Below are 12,834 nucleotides of genomic sequence, written 5' to 3'. Positions count from 1 at the left end.
AAGGGGAATTGAACAAACGTGAAACTCATGCTATTTGCTATAACACGAATTATACAGCCTCTTTTCTCTGAACCAGGATTCTCATGTCTTCTGCCAACATCCATGAAACTAAGACACTCTACCTTATTAGCTTGCAGACAGGGTAAAACGTCAGACTTTTCATATTTCTTGACACTTCTGTGTCCTCGGCTTCACTTACACTCTGGAGACTCTAGATTCTAAATCACCAAGGCAAAATTTGAGATAGGCAAGAACAAACAGTAAACAGAACTGCTTATTGAAGGTAGATTTGAATGCTCTCAAAGGAGAAGAGGACATGAAAGGCCAGAGGTTTTTCTAGGTAAAAACAGGAAACCCCTATTAAACTGGGACTTCCAAAGGGTCACATCATTCTCAGAGTAAGGTAACAGAAGCAAAGTTGCATGGACATGGGGAAGAGAAGAACTGAAGGCAAAACTAGTTCTCCAGCAGACTTACAGCCTATTTTAGCATTATTTAGATGGTCAAAAAAGAAAAAAAGAGCCTCAAACCCTGAAAAATGTTCCCTAGACACCTGGTTAACAGTGAATTTCTCCTGGAGAAAGGCACTCTCATCTTTGGCCACAAAGAATTCCCATGAGCAATTTTTCAAGATCAACAGACAGTAAAGAATAAAAAATAACCAATCACACGAAGTATCATGAGTAAGAAGAGACAGCAGGATCAGACTCATATTATTATAAAACAATTATGCTTACTATATTTAAAGAAGCAGGTTATTTTTCAAGATAAGCTTCAAAATATCTCAGGCAAGAGAAAACTATAGTAGATTGGAAAATGAACCAGATATACATTAGACAAAACTAGGAGAATCAGTACACTAGATGACAGGAAAGAAATTATATGAACTGCAACACAGAGACAGATGTAAAACACATAAATCATTAAGAGACATGAAGGATAGAGTGAAAAGGATAAAAGCTGTTCAAAGGCAAAACCTGAAGAGGTAATGGCTGAAAATGTTATATAATTAATGACAGACACCAATTCATAGATTCAAGAAGCTTAGTATTCCCATGTGAAAAAAAAAGAATTCTATATATAAACACAACATAACAGAAGGTACAGAACACCTGAAGATAAAAAGACAACTATAAAAGCCACCAAAGGGGAAAAAAAAAGACTGATTACCTTTAAAATAGTGATAGTCTCCTGAATTCTCAAGGGCAACAGCAGAAGACAGAACAAACATATTTTAAATGTGAAAAAAAAAAAAAAGTAGAATTCTATGCTCAGTGAAAAATGCTCAGTGAAAAATACCTTTTAAAAATGAAGAGATAGGTATTTTTATCAAAAACAGTCACCATCACCTGCTGACTTACATCAAATGAAATTCTAAAGGACTAGTTCTCAATCAGGAATAATTTTCACACACACACACACATCCCCACCCCTGGGACATTTGTGGTTGTCACAATATGGGGTGCTGCTGACATCTAGTGGGCAGAGGCCAGGAATGCTGTTAACCATCTCCCAATGCATAGTATCCAGTGCCAAAGATCTCTAGTGGTCAAGTTTTTTTTTAAGATTTTATTTTTATTTATTTGTGAGAGAGAAAAAGAGAGCGAGCACACACAAGCAGGGGGAACTGTAGGAAGAGGTAGAAGCAGGCTCCTCGCTGAGCAGGGAGCAGGCCTTTGGGCTCAATCCCAGGAACCTGGCATCATGACCTGAGCCAAAGGCAGATGCTTACTGCCTTTGAGCCACCCAGGCATCCCGCTTAAATTTATGTAATCCAGATTGAAAAAAAAAAAACTCAAATGAAATCTTAGATACGTATGAAGGAATGAAGAGCAAAGAAAGTGATAAATATGTGGGAAAAATAATTTGGCTGCAAGAAATAAGTATGATGTTTTATGGCATTAAAAGAGAAAAAGATAAAATTAAGTCCCAACAAGGGTAATAAGTTAGAAAGAGGATATATGAAAATAATTGTTCTTAGGTTACTGGACTGTCTGAGAATAAAGGTATTAACTTTAGACTTTATTACTAAAAAGATGTGCTATAATTAGGATAATTGCTAACAAAGTGGTAATCAAGTTTATGTGGTTCAAATTGATACAAGTAATGATGGGACAGAATGAGAAGAAATGATTCAAAAGACAAGGAGGAGAAGAAAAAGGAACACGGAACATGTGGGCCAAAAAGCACAAAGTGAGATGGTAGGTCTAAACTTATATATATCAGTAATTATGTGAAATGTACAAGGACACGGACCAAAAGTTCTGTTAAAATTCTAGAAGACTACAATAGCATACTATTCAGCCATAAAAAAGAATGTAATCTTGCCATCTGTGACAACATGCATGGACCTTTAGGACGTTACGCTAAAAGAAATTAAGTCAGAGAAAGACAACCTGTGATCTCACTTATATGTGGAATCTAAAACAAACAAAGACCCTAAGCTCAAACAGAGAACAGACTGGTGGTTGCCAGAGATGGGAAGTGGGAGTAAGTGAAATGGTGAATGTGGTTAAAAGGTATTAACTTTCAGTTATAAAATAATTAAGTCATGGGGATATAATGTACAGCATAATGACTACAGTTAATAATACCATATTGCATATTTGAAAGTTGCTAAAAGTAAATCTCAAAAGTCCCCATCACAAGAAATAAAATTGTAATTATGGTGATGTTAACAAGGCTTATTGTAATGATCATTTTGCAGGGTATACAAATACTGAATCATTATGTTGTACACCTAAAATTAGTATCATGTTGTTATATCTCAAAAACAAAAAACAAAATACCAAACCCAACCAAACCAAAACCACAGTGAGATACTACTATATATCCACCAGATGGTTACAAGTTAAAGAAAGGAGAAACATACAATACCAATTTGGGCACTTAGGTGGATCAAGTTTTCATATAGTTAAAAATATATATATTTATTTATGAGAGAGAGAGAGAGAGAGAGAGAGAGAGAGAGAGAGACTGAGCACGCAAGCACACGCGGGGCATGGGCACAAAGAGGGCAAGAGAATCTCAAGCAGACTCTCAGCATGAGCATGGAGCCTGATGTGGGGGGTCTCAATCCCCTGACCCCGATGACCTGAGCTGAAATCAAGAGTAGGACTGGGCCACCCAGGGGCTCTAATTCTCATACACTTCTGATGGTGTTATAAACTGGCACAAGATTGTAAAACTGTCAGCAGTTACCTTCTATAACTAAATATTTGCATACCCAATGACCAAACAATTATGTGCAGCATAGACATATACAAGAATATTTATTAAGCACAATTTACAATATCTAATAACTAGGGGGTGGGGGAGTGAGGAGTCCAGGAGACTAGATTAAAAGAAAAAAAATCTAGCTATAGTCTGTTAACAAGAGATACATTTAAAATATAAGGACATGGGACACCTTGGGTGTTGAGTGTCTGCCTTCAGCTCAAGTCATGATCCCAGGGTCCTGAGATGGAGTTCCACATCTGGCTCCCCGCAGGGAGCCTGCTTTGAAAGTGAAAGCACAGGAAAAAAAGATGCCATTAAGATACTACTAAATTAAAGCCAAATAGTATCAAATTATTAGACTTTAAGGGATGCCTGGGCGGCTCAGTGGTTGAGAGTCCACCTTTGGCTCAGTCCTGGGATCAAGTTCTGCATCTGGCTCCCCACGGGGAGCTTGCTTCTATCTCTGTCTGTGTCTCTGTCTCTCTGTCTCTCATGAATAAATAAAAATCTTAAAAAAAATTAGACTTTAAAAAAAAAGCATTTCTAGAAATACGGATACAAATAAAAGGGACAATTCTCCTGAAATATACAATAATTTTAAACCTACAATCAAGTGCCTTCTTAGTGCAGTAGGCAGGCAGACAGTCTCATAATCTAAAGGCCCTAAAAACCTACAATCCATGCAACAACATGGCCTTTAACACACACTCAATCACATAGCAAAAATTGAAGGACTACTAGAAGAAATCAGTCAATTATATTGGAACATTAATACATTTCTGTCAACCACTGAACATGCAGACAAAAGTGATAGATACAGAAGATTTCAAGGACAAAATCAACAAACCTGACCAAATCTATAGAGCTCTGCATTCAACAACCACAGAATACACCTTCTTTTCCAACATGCACTAAACATTTTTTAAAAATTGCCATAGATTCTATGAGAGCAAAATTGTATTGCAAATTAGTTCTTGGTTTATTAATTTTAGGACCAAAATTATACACACTCTATTACTTCATGAAAAGAGACATTAAAGAATCACAAAATTGGGGTGCCTGGGTGGCTCAATGGGTTAAGCGTCCAACTCTTGATTTCAGCTCAGGTTATGATCTCAGGGTCATGGGATCAAGCCTACATCGGGCTCCATCTTCAGTGTGGAGTCTGCTTGAGATTCTATTCTCTCTCTCCCTCTGTCTCTACCTCACCTCGTGCACTCTCTCTCAAAATAAATACTACCTTAAAAAAAAAAAAACACAGAACTGCTTCTCAAGTAAAAGACTCAAAATTATATCCTTATTTAGAAAAACACAATGAATACAAAAAATTTGATACAAACTCAATATTTTTTAATGAACAAGGCAAAGTTCGGAGTCTCAACCGTAAGGACAGAAACTTGCTGGTCACAGCGCCTTTAAAAATGGTTGTAGGTAAAAAAAAAAAAAAAAAAAAAAAAGGTTGTAGGTGATATAATGCACTAAACTTTCTTCGAAAGCCCAACTATTCTTAGTCCTATTATCACAAAACCTCTTTTATCAACAGAATGCTAATGTTGGTAGCATATTTCCTTTGAAAAAACTCACATATAATCAGGACCTCTTGGGTTTCCAACATCCACACATTTTCATTAAACTCACCAACTCTTAACACATTATAATACTGTTTTGCTACTACCACACTTCAGTTGTAGATAAGAATATTCATTCTGTATTTGGGGGAATAGTCATCTCTTATTACAGATTGTTAAGATGAGACCTCTTGTGTCAAATTCCTCCATGTACATTAAACTTAAATTATGAATCCAGTGCTCTATTAGTTCAGACATATTCCCTCATGTAATTTGGGGCTGTTATCTAACATTTTTATGGGCCAACCTCAGAATATTATAATACCAGACACAATTATCATAAGATGATGTATCTAAATTATCCTAAAAGGTCTACTATGGGTAAAATTTTATTCCAGCATACTTGCAAATCATATCTACTCTCACATCCCACTAAAGAAATTAGGTCTTCCCTATATATTTTCTTATACTTTCCAAGCTTAGAGTTATCCCATTCAATAAAATAACTCATTTCATGTTGTCTGCAAAATAAACAGATGATGAGAACATTCAAGCTGTTTATTACTCTTAATCTGCTTTCAAAATTAAAAATATTTTCGAGCACCCATCGAATATTCACCAAGATACCATATCCTACATAATAAAAAACTTTAACAAATTTAAAAGAACTGTAATCACACAGTATATGTTTTCTGACCACAGGGGAATCAAACTAGCAGTCAATAAAGAAATTCAACAGAACATCATTAAACACATGGAAACTAAACAACACACACCTAATTAAGCAACTGTCAAAGAGGAAGTCTTAAAATTTTTTTTAAATATACATAGAAATGAATGAAAATGAAAATACAACATATTAAAATTGTGGGAAATATCTATAACGGTGCCAAGAGATACACAGAGCATCAAATATTTTCAGTAACAAACAGAAAGGATCTCAAATCCACAATATACGTTTTGGGGACACCTGGCTGGTTCAGTCAGAAGAGCATACAATTCCTGATCTCAGGGGTCAGAATTCAAGCCCCCCACTGGGCATAGTGGGCATTACTAAAAACACCACAAACAAAACAAACTTAAAATAATGTAAGTTCCTCACTTAAAAAACTAGAAAAAGATGAACAAATAAAGTAAGCAGAAGTAAGAGAATAATAAAGATAGCAGAAATCAATGAACTGAAAGCAGGAAAACAGAAAATAAATAAAACAAATAGCTAGTTCTTTGGTGGGGGGAATGGCCAATAAAACCTATAAACCCTGGCAAGACTGAAAGATTAAAAAAAAAAAAAAAAGAGAAGACATAAATCACCAACACAAGTAAGTTAACAGGGGTTATGATAGACTTTGAAAATTAATTAAAAGAAACCTTACTAAGTCAGAGGTCAGATTGGGGGATGGGGGTGCTGTACTATTCATCAATGTCAATTATGGGAAGCATTATTAATTACAGGCTCCAATAGGGAAAGATGTACACTGCATTTCCTACAAGAACGATTACCATTGCATCTCAGCCAACGAGAAATTATCATTACCCTGAACTCAATGCTCTTCTCCAATGAACTTTCAAAACAACCCCTCCCAACTTCCTCCTTCTTCTCCACAAAACAATGTTCCTCCCCTGTATTTGTGGGATTGTCTATGGTTTTGCCACACTTTCCATGTCCCAAATTGTAATTTTCTGTTATTCCCAAATAAACCCACTTTTGCTGGTCAGATGACTATTTTAAGGGTTTTTTTTTTTTTTAAAGATTTATTTATTTTAGAGAGAGAGAGCACACAGGCATGTGGGGGAGGGGCAGAGGGAGAAAGAATATCAAGCAGACTCCCTGCTGAGCACAGAGCCCAACATTGGGCTGGATTCCAGGACTCTAAGCCGAAATCAAGAATCAGATGCCCAAGCAACTGAGCTACTCAGGTGCCCCTAAGGTTAATTTTTAACATCATTTGGTGACGAGAAGTGAGGTCAAGGGAAGATCACCCATACCTCTGACGCTGGTAAGCAAACAGGTACCCAGTACTCACAGAGCTAATTGAGCTCATTACTTACTCACCCTGGAGTTGGAAGGTAGGTTTCCCTCTATATTTGACCTCTGCTCTCTGTGTTTGGGCTCTCCAGGTTTTATTGAGGATCTAAAGCTTTAGGGCTTTACCTTTTCTAAGAAGATTCACTTGGCTTTCAGTTCAACTCCTTTTTAGAACCAGATCATTCCTACTGAACTGTACTAATCTTCAGTCTGATTCCTTTGGAATTGGGTTGTTCCTACTGGAATGTGCTGGCTTTTGGTCTGATTCCTTCTGGAACCAGGCTGCTCCTGTTGAAACCGTGCTGTTTAGGAATTTGTCTTTTTGCTCTAGAAAAAGAAAACCCTAAAAGATGGGATCCCAGTCATCAAAATGCTTTGAGGTCCCCTCTATTGCAACCCTGGCCTGATTTTATATTTATTTAAATTTTTAAATTAATTTTTTTAAATTTTTTTTTAAATTTTTATTTATTTATGATAGTCACACAGAGAGAGAGAGAGAGAGGCAGAGACACAGGCAGAGGGAGAAGCAGGCTCCATGCACCGGGAGCCCGACGTGGGATTCGATCCCGGGTCTCCAGGATCGCGCCCTGGGCCAAAGGCAGGCGCCAAACCGCTGCGCCACCCAGGGATCCTAAATTTTTAAATTAATTTTTAAAAAAGTTTTATTAATAGGTCATGTCAACATCCAACAAGGGGCTGGAACTCACAATTCTGAGATCAGCTGCCCCTTGATTTTATATTTAAATACTATAGTCCCTCCTCATTCCTCATGCACATTTCTAGTAGATAGACCAATTTAATCAAAAGTAATTTAGAACCTCAAATGTCCATTATGGGGAACTTCCCATCTTTCCAAACTCACTCTTCTCAAAACTGAATCAAACAGCTAAGGCTCTAAAATTGTGGAAAGTGGGATCCCTGGGTGGCGCAGCGGTTTGGCGCCTGCCTTTGGCCCAGGGCGCGATCCTGGAGACCCGGGATCGAATCCCACATCGGGCTCCCGGTGCATGGAGCCTGCTTCTCCCTCTGCCTGTGTTTCTGCCTCTCTCTCTCTCGCTCTCTGTGACTATCATAAATAAATAAAAAATTTAAAAAAAAATTAAAAAAAAATAACATCTAAAATTGTGGAAAGTAAATGGGATGTTTTGATTCATATGCTGAAACCTCCAAATGTTATCAGGAATCTTTTTTTTTCTTAAGATTTTATTTATTTTTTCATGAGAGACACACAGAGAGAGAGGCAGAGGGAGAAGCACGCTCTATGCAGGGAGCCTGACGTGGGACTCGATCCTAGGTCTCCAGGATCACGCCCTGGACTGAAGGTAGCACTAAACCACTGAGCCACCTGGGCTACCCTGTTATCAGGAATCTAAAGTTGCTTCTCTACAAAACAATTTCTAGACTGAGGCAAACCTTTAAAGAAAGACAAAGCTTCTGAAGCCTCCTCCCCACCCCCCATCTTCTATGCCTCAGGATTGCAGCAGCCAGAGCTCAGGCCTCACCTCTCCACTATCCATCATCCTGACCTTTTCTCTGTGTGCCCTGCTCCCCCACACTAATCCTTTCACTGAACTTCCTTTTTTCCCTGAACCTCTCCTCACTTCCCTCCTTCTCTGAGCCTATTAGACATGTCCCTTTAAGGTTACCTTTTGAGGATCCAAATAAACCCCAAATTTCATAGGTTTCCTGGACTAAGGCTGAATTGAGAGTCATAGTTAAAGAGTTTCCTAAAGTGACAAAGGACTACCCCCATAGCTTTGCCGAAGAAATTAACAAAGTTATTCAAATTTATAGTTTCTTAGATTTATATCAATTAGTCCACATGCTTGTTTGGTGAGGGCCAAGCCAAACACTGCATGAAGCCAGTCTGATGGGAATATCCTGAAGGGGCTTTAGAGAAATAAACTAACTTTTGGCAGGATGCTAGAACACTCACTATAAATCTCCACTGAGCAACTATAGTAGCTTTTCCTAAGCCTGTTGACTGGTACAAAATTCAGGCTTACACACAAAAGCCTGACTGAACCTGTTTATGACCATTACAATCAACTCCAAATTGTCTTAAAAAAAATTCTGGTCTTACTTTAGATGTTGAATCTGACTAGGCAGTATTTAACTATTAATGGGCTGAACCAGTTCTTCCAGGATGGGAAACTATGCCTACTCCAGATTTAGTTCAAATTTAGCACACCAGCTTGCTAGTACCCCAGATGAGTCACCTGAAATAAAGACTTCAAATTCTCTACTTTTAACTCTGGCAAACGAAGGACACTAATCAACCTCCCGCCCCTGCAGTTTCTGCTATTACTGCAAAGGGGCCAGGACATTAGGAAAAAGACTGTTACCAACTTAAGTGCTCCAGGGCTTTAGCACCTAGCACCCTAACCAATGTCTTCCTAATTCTCAATGACAGAACTCTAAGAAATTACCAGAGCTCTTTACAAGCCTCCCTCTTAATTGGCTTGGAAAAACCACTCTCCGTACTGGGAGTGAATCTTTCCAACCTTATTGACAAGGAAGCTATACTCTTGGTGCTCAATCCCATGGCTATAAAGAGTACTATAAAGTACTCTGTCTCAGAGTACTAAAACATTTCAAATAGTGAAGTCTCTAATGAACCTCAACAAGTCCTGTCTTTGAACTATTCTCTCTTGTTTAGGCCCTTTGAGAGATATCCATCCTCTTTTCCCTTTGTTCCTCCACCCCTATTCATTTACCAGGCTGAGATTTTTTTTAAGATTTTTATTTATTTATCTATCTATCTATTTATTTATTTATGAGAGGCAGAGAGAGAGAGAGAGAGAGAGGCAGAGACACAGGCAGAGGGAGATGCAGGCTCCATGCAGGGAGCTTGACGTGGGACTTGATCCAGGGACCCCAGGATCATGCCCTGGGCCAAAGGTGGCACTAAACTGCTGAGCCACCCAGGGATCTCCTCAGGCTGAGATTCTTAGAAAAATATTATTATTATTATTATTTTTAAAAGACTATTTATTTATTTATTTTAATTAAATTAATTAATTTATGATAGACACACAGAGAGAGAGGCAGAGATACAGGCAGAGGGAGAAGCAGGCTCCATGCTGGGAGCCCAATGCGGGACTGGATCCTGGGACTCCAGGATCGTGCCCTGGGCCAAAGGCAGGCGCCAAACCGCTGAGCCACCCAGGGATCCCCTAGAAAAATATTATGCCAGAATTTCTCCAAAAGGGGGAAAGAATTCTAGAATTTGACAGCAGTAATCAAGATCTTTTATTTGCCCTGTCTCTGATGGCACTATAGCAGAGTCTGGAGACACTGATTCCTTTTTTTTTTTTATTTTGTTTATGATAGTCACACAGAGAGAGAGGTAGAGACACAGGCAGAGGGAGAAGCAGGCCCCATGCACCGGGAGCCCGACGTGGGATTCGATCCCGGGTCCCCAGGATCGCGCCCTGGGCCAAAGGCAGGCGCCAAACCGCTGCGCCACCCAGGGATCCCGAGACACTGATTCCTGATGGGTCAATTACTTTCCTCTTTTTTCTTTTTCTTTTTCTTTTTTTTAAGATTTTATTTACTTATTTATGAGAGACACAGAGAGAGGGGCAGAGACAGGAGAAGCAGGCTCCATGCAAGGAGCCCGATATGGGACTTGATCCTGGGACTCCAGGATCACGCCCTGAGCAGAAGGCAGACCCTCAACCGCTGAGCCACCCAGGTGTCCCTACTTTCCTCTTTATGAGCAAAATCTTCAATTGGTACTGGCAGTATCCACAGTACACCTCCCATCAAAACCTCCCCTATAGATTAAAAACCCTTCAAGGCATCAAGCCTGAATCGATTATAAAACTCAGGGCCTCAATATCCCCTGCACTAGTGCCTCTGATACTCCGATTCTGCCTGTGAGAAAACCCAATGGCTAAATATGATAGAGGTTTGTCCAGTACTCGTGGGAAATAAATATCATCATTACCCCTTGGCACCCTGTTGTTTCTAACTCCAACGTGCTACTGACATTCATTCCCACCAAAAGCAAATTGTTTACTGTGATTCATCTATGTGGTGAATTTTTTTTTATTTTAAATTTTTAAAAGATTTTTTTATTTCCTCACGAGAGACACACAAAGAGAGAGGCAGAGACACAAGCAGAGGGAGAAGCAGGCTCCATGCAGGGAGCTCGACATGGGACTCGATTCTGGGACTTCAGGATCATGCCCTGGGCTGAAGGCGGCGCTAAACTGCTGAGCCACCCGGGATGCCCTATGTGGTGAATTTTTAGTATTTCAATTGACAAAGATAGCCTTTTTTTTTTTTTTTTTGCTTTCACTTGGGAAAAAAACAGGAATATGTTGGGACAGCAATCCCCCAGGGTTACATACAGGGTCCTGACTTTTCACAATTCTTAAAAGCGGATTTGGAAGATACAAAGATTTCTGCAGGCTCTGCTTTGTTACAACATGGAGATGATTAGTTTCTCTTGTTCTTCTCCAACCTCTTCCCAGGAGACAGAATCACCTGTTAAAACTTCTAGCTGTAAAGGGATATAAAATCTCCAAAAAAAAAAAAAAAAAAAAATGCAGTTTGCTCAAATTCAGATTTGATACATAAGGCACCTGATCTTGGAACAAGGTCCACATTTGGATCCAGGAAGGCATCATGGTATCCTGAACTTTCCAATACCTAAAACTACACACCAATTACAAGGTTTCCTTGGACTGGCTGGCTACTGTTGAAATTGTATTCCAAACTTACTTTTTATGGCTCAATCTCTGTATGCTTTACTAAAAAATGACAAAGCTGATGCTATTATTTAGAAAGATCAAGAAACATAGCTTCTAAGACTTTAACAGGTTTTTTTGTCTTTTTTTTTTTTTTTTAAGATTTACTTATTTGAGAGAGAGACAGAGAGAGTGAGTACGTGTGCACACAGGGGAGTTAGGCAGAGAGAGGGGGAGAGAATCCTAAGCAGACTGCACTGAGTATGGAGCTTGACACAGGGCTTGATCTCATGGACCCTGAGATCACAACCCGAGCCAAAATCAAGAGTCGGATGCTCAATTGACTGTGCCATCCAGGCACCCCAGCTTTTGAGACTTTAAAGCCTAATAAAGGCTCTGCCCTCAGACATCCTAATTACTCCTTTTGGCAGCACATATATCAACTTCCCTTTCTCCTCTTTTCAAGTAAGAGGGAAGGGAATGTCCTCATCTGAAAGCATGGGGACCAGGGAACCCTGGGTGGCGCAGCGGTTTAGCGCCTGCCTTTGGCCAAGGGCACGATCCTGGAGACCTGTGATCCAATCCACGTCGGGCTCCTGGTGCATGGAGCCTGCTTCTCCCTCTGCCTATGTCTTGCCTCTCTCTCTCTCTCTGTGTGTGACTATCATGAATAAATAAAAATTAAAAAAAAATAAAAATAAAAGCATGGGGACCACCATCAACTCATAGCATGTTATGACCAACAACTAGACCCTGTGGTATGAGGCTGTCCCCTTTGCCTCACAGCCCATTCCTGCCACTTCCCTTTAAGTTAAAGCCACTGAAGAAATAACCCTAGGATCCCCTTTAGCCCTCTGTGCTCCTTGCAGCAAAGGCCCTCCCAAATTCTCTTCACACACAGAACTTCTTAGTCAACTCACCCTCTATGACATTATGGTGCCAACGGCTCCTCATAGAACTCTTTCTTGCTGCAATAACCTTAACCCTGTTAGTCTTCTCCCCTCCTTCACTGGCGAAACCCCTCAGGACTATTTAAGACTGACAGATCATCTTTTGACTCCTTGTGAAAATTTACACAAAATCCCCTAACTACTGTAGATTTTTAATGGTTTACTGATGATTCCTATTTCAGGATGAAAATGCTAAATATCATGCTAGGTATGCAACTACAACTACTTTTGAAGTCACTGAGGCAGGACCTTTACCGCTGGATACTCAACAGGCTGAATTATATCCCCTTACTGAGGCTAGTACACTGGCCAAGGGTAAAACTGCAAACATTTACACCCATAGTCAGTCTGCCTTTGGAATGTTATGGAAACAG

At 39.5% G+C, this 12,834-nt stretch overlaps 1 protein-coding gene across 12 annotated transcripts in view; it reads right to left on the bottom strand.

The window, feature by feature from the left end:
* The window catches only part of ATF1 (activating transcription factor 1), a 74,460-nt gene that overhangs the window by 41,160 nt on the left and 20,466 nt on the right, over positions 1-12,834 (bottom strand). The window lies entirely within an intron of this gene.

This window comes from Nyctereutes procyonoides, unplaced genomic scaffold (assembly GCF_905146905.1).
Source record: "Nyctereutes procyonoides isolate TBG_1078 unplaced genomic scaffold, NYPRO_anot_genome, whole genome shotgun sequence".
Taxonomy (NCBI): domain Eukaryota; kingdom Metazoa; phylum Chordata; class Mammalia; order Carnivora; family Canidae; genus Nyctereutes; species Nyctereutes procyonoides.
Note: the sequence above shows the minus strand (reverse complement) of the source record. Positions and strands in the feature narration are given on the sequence as shown.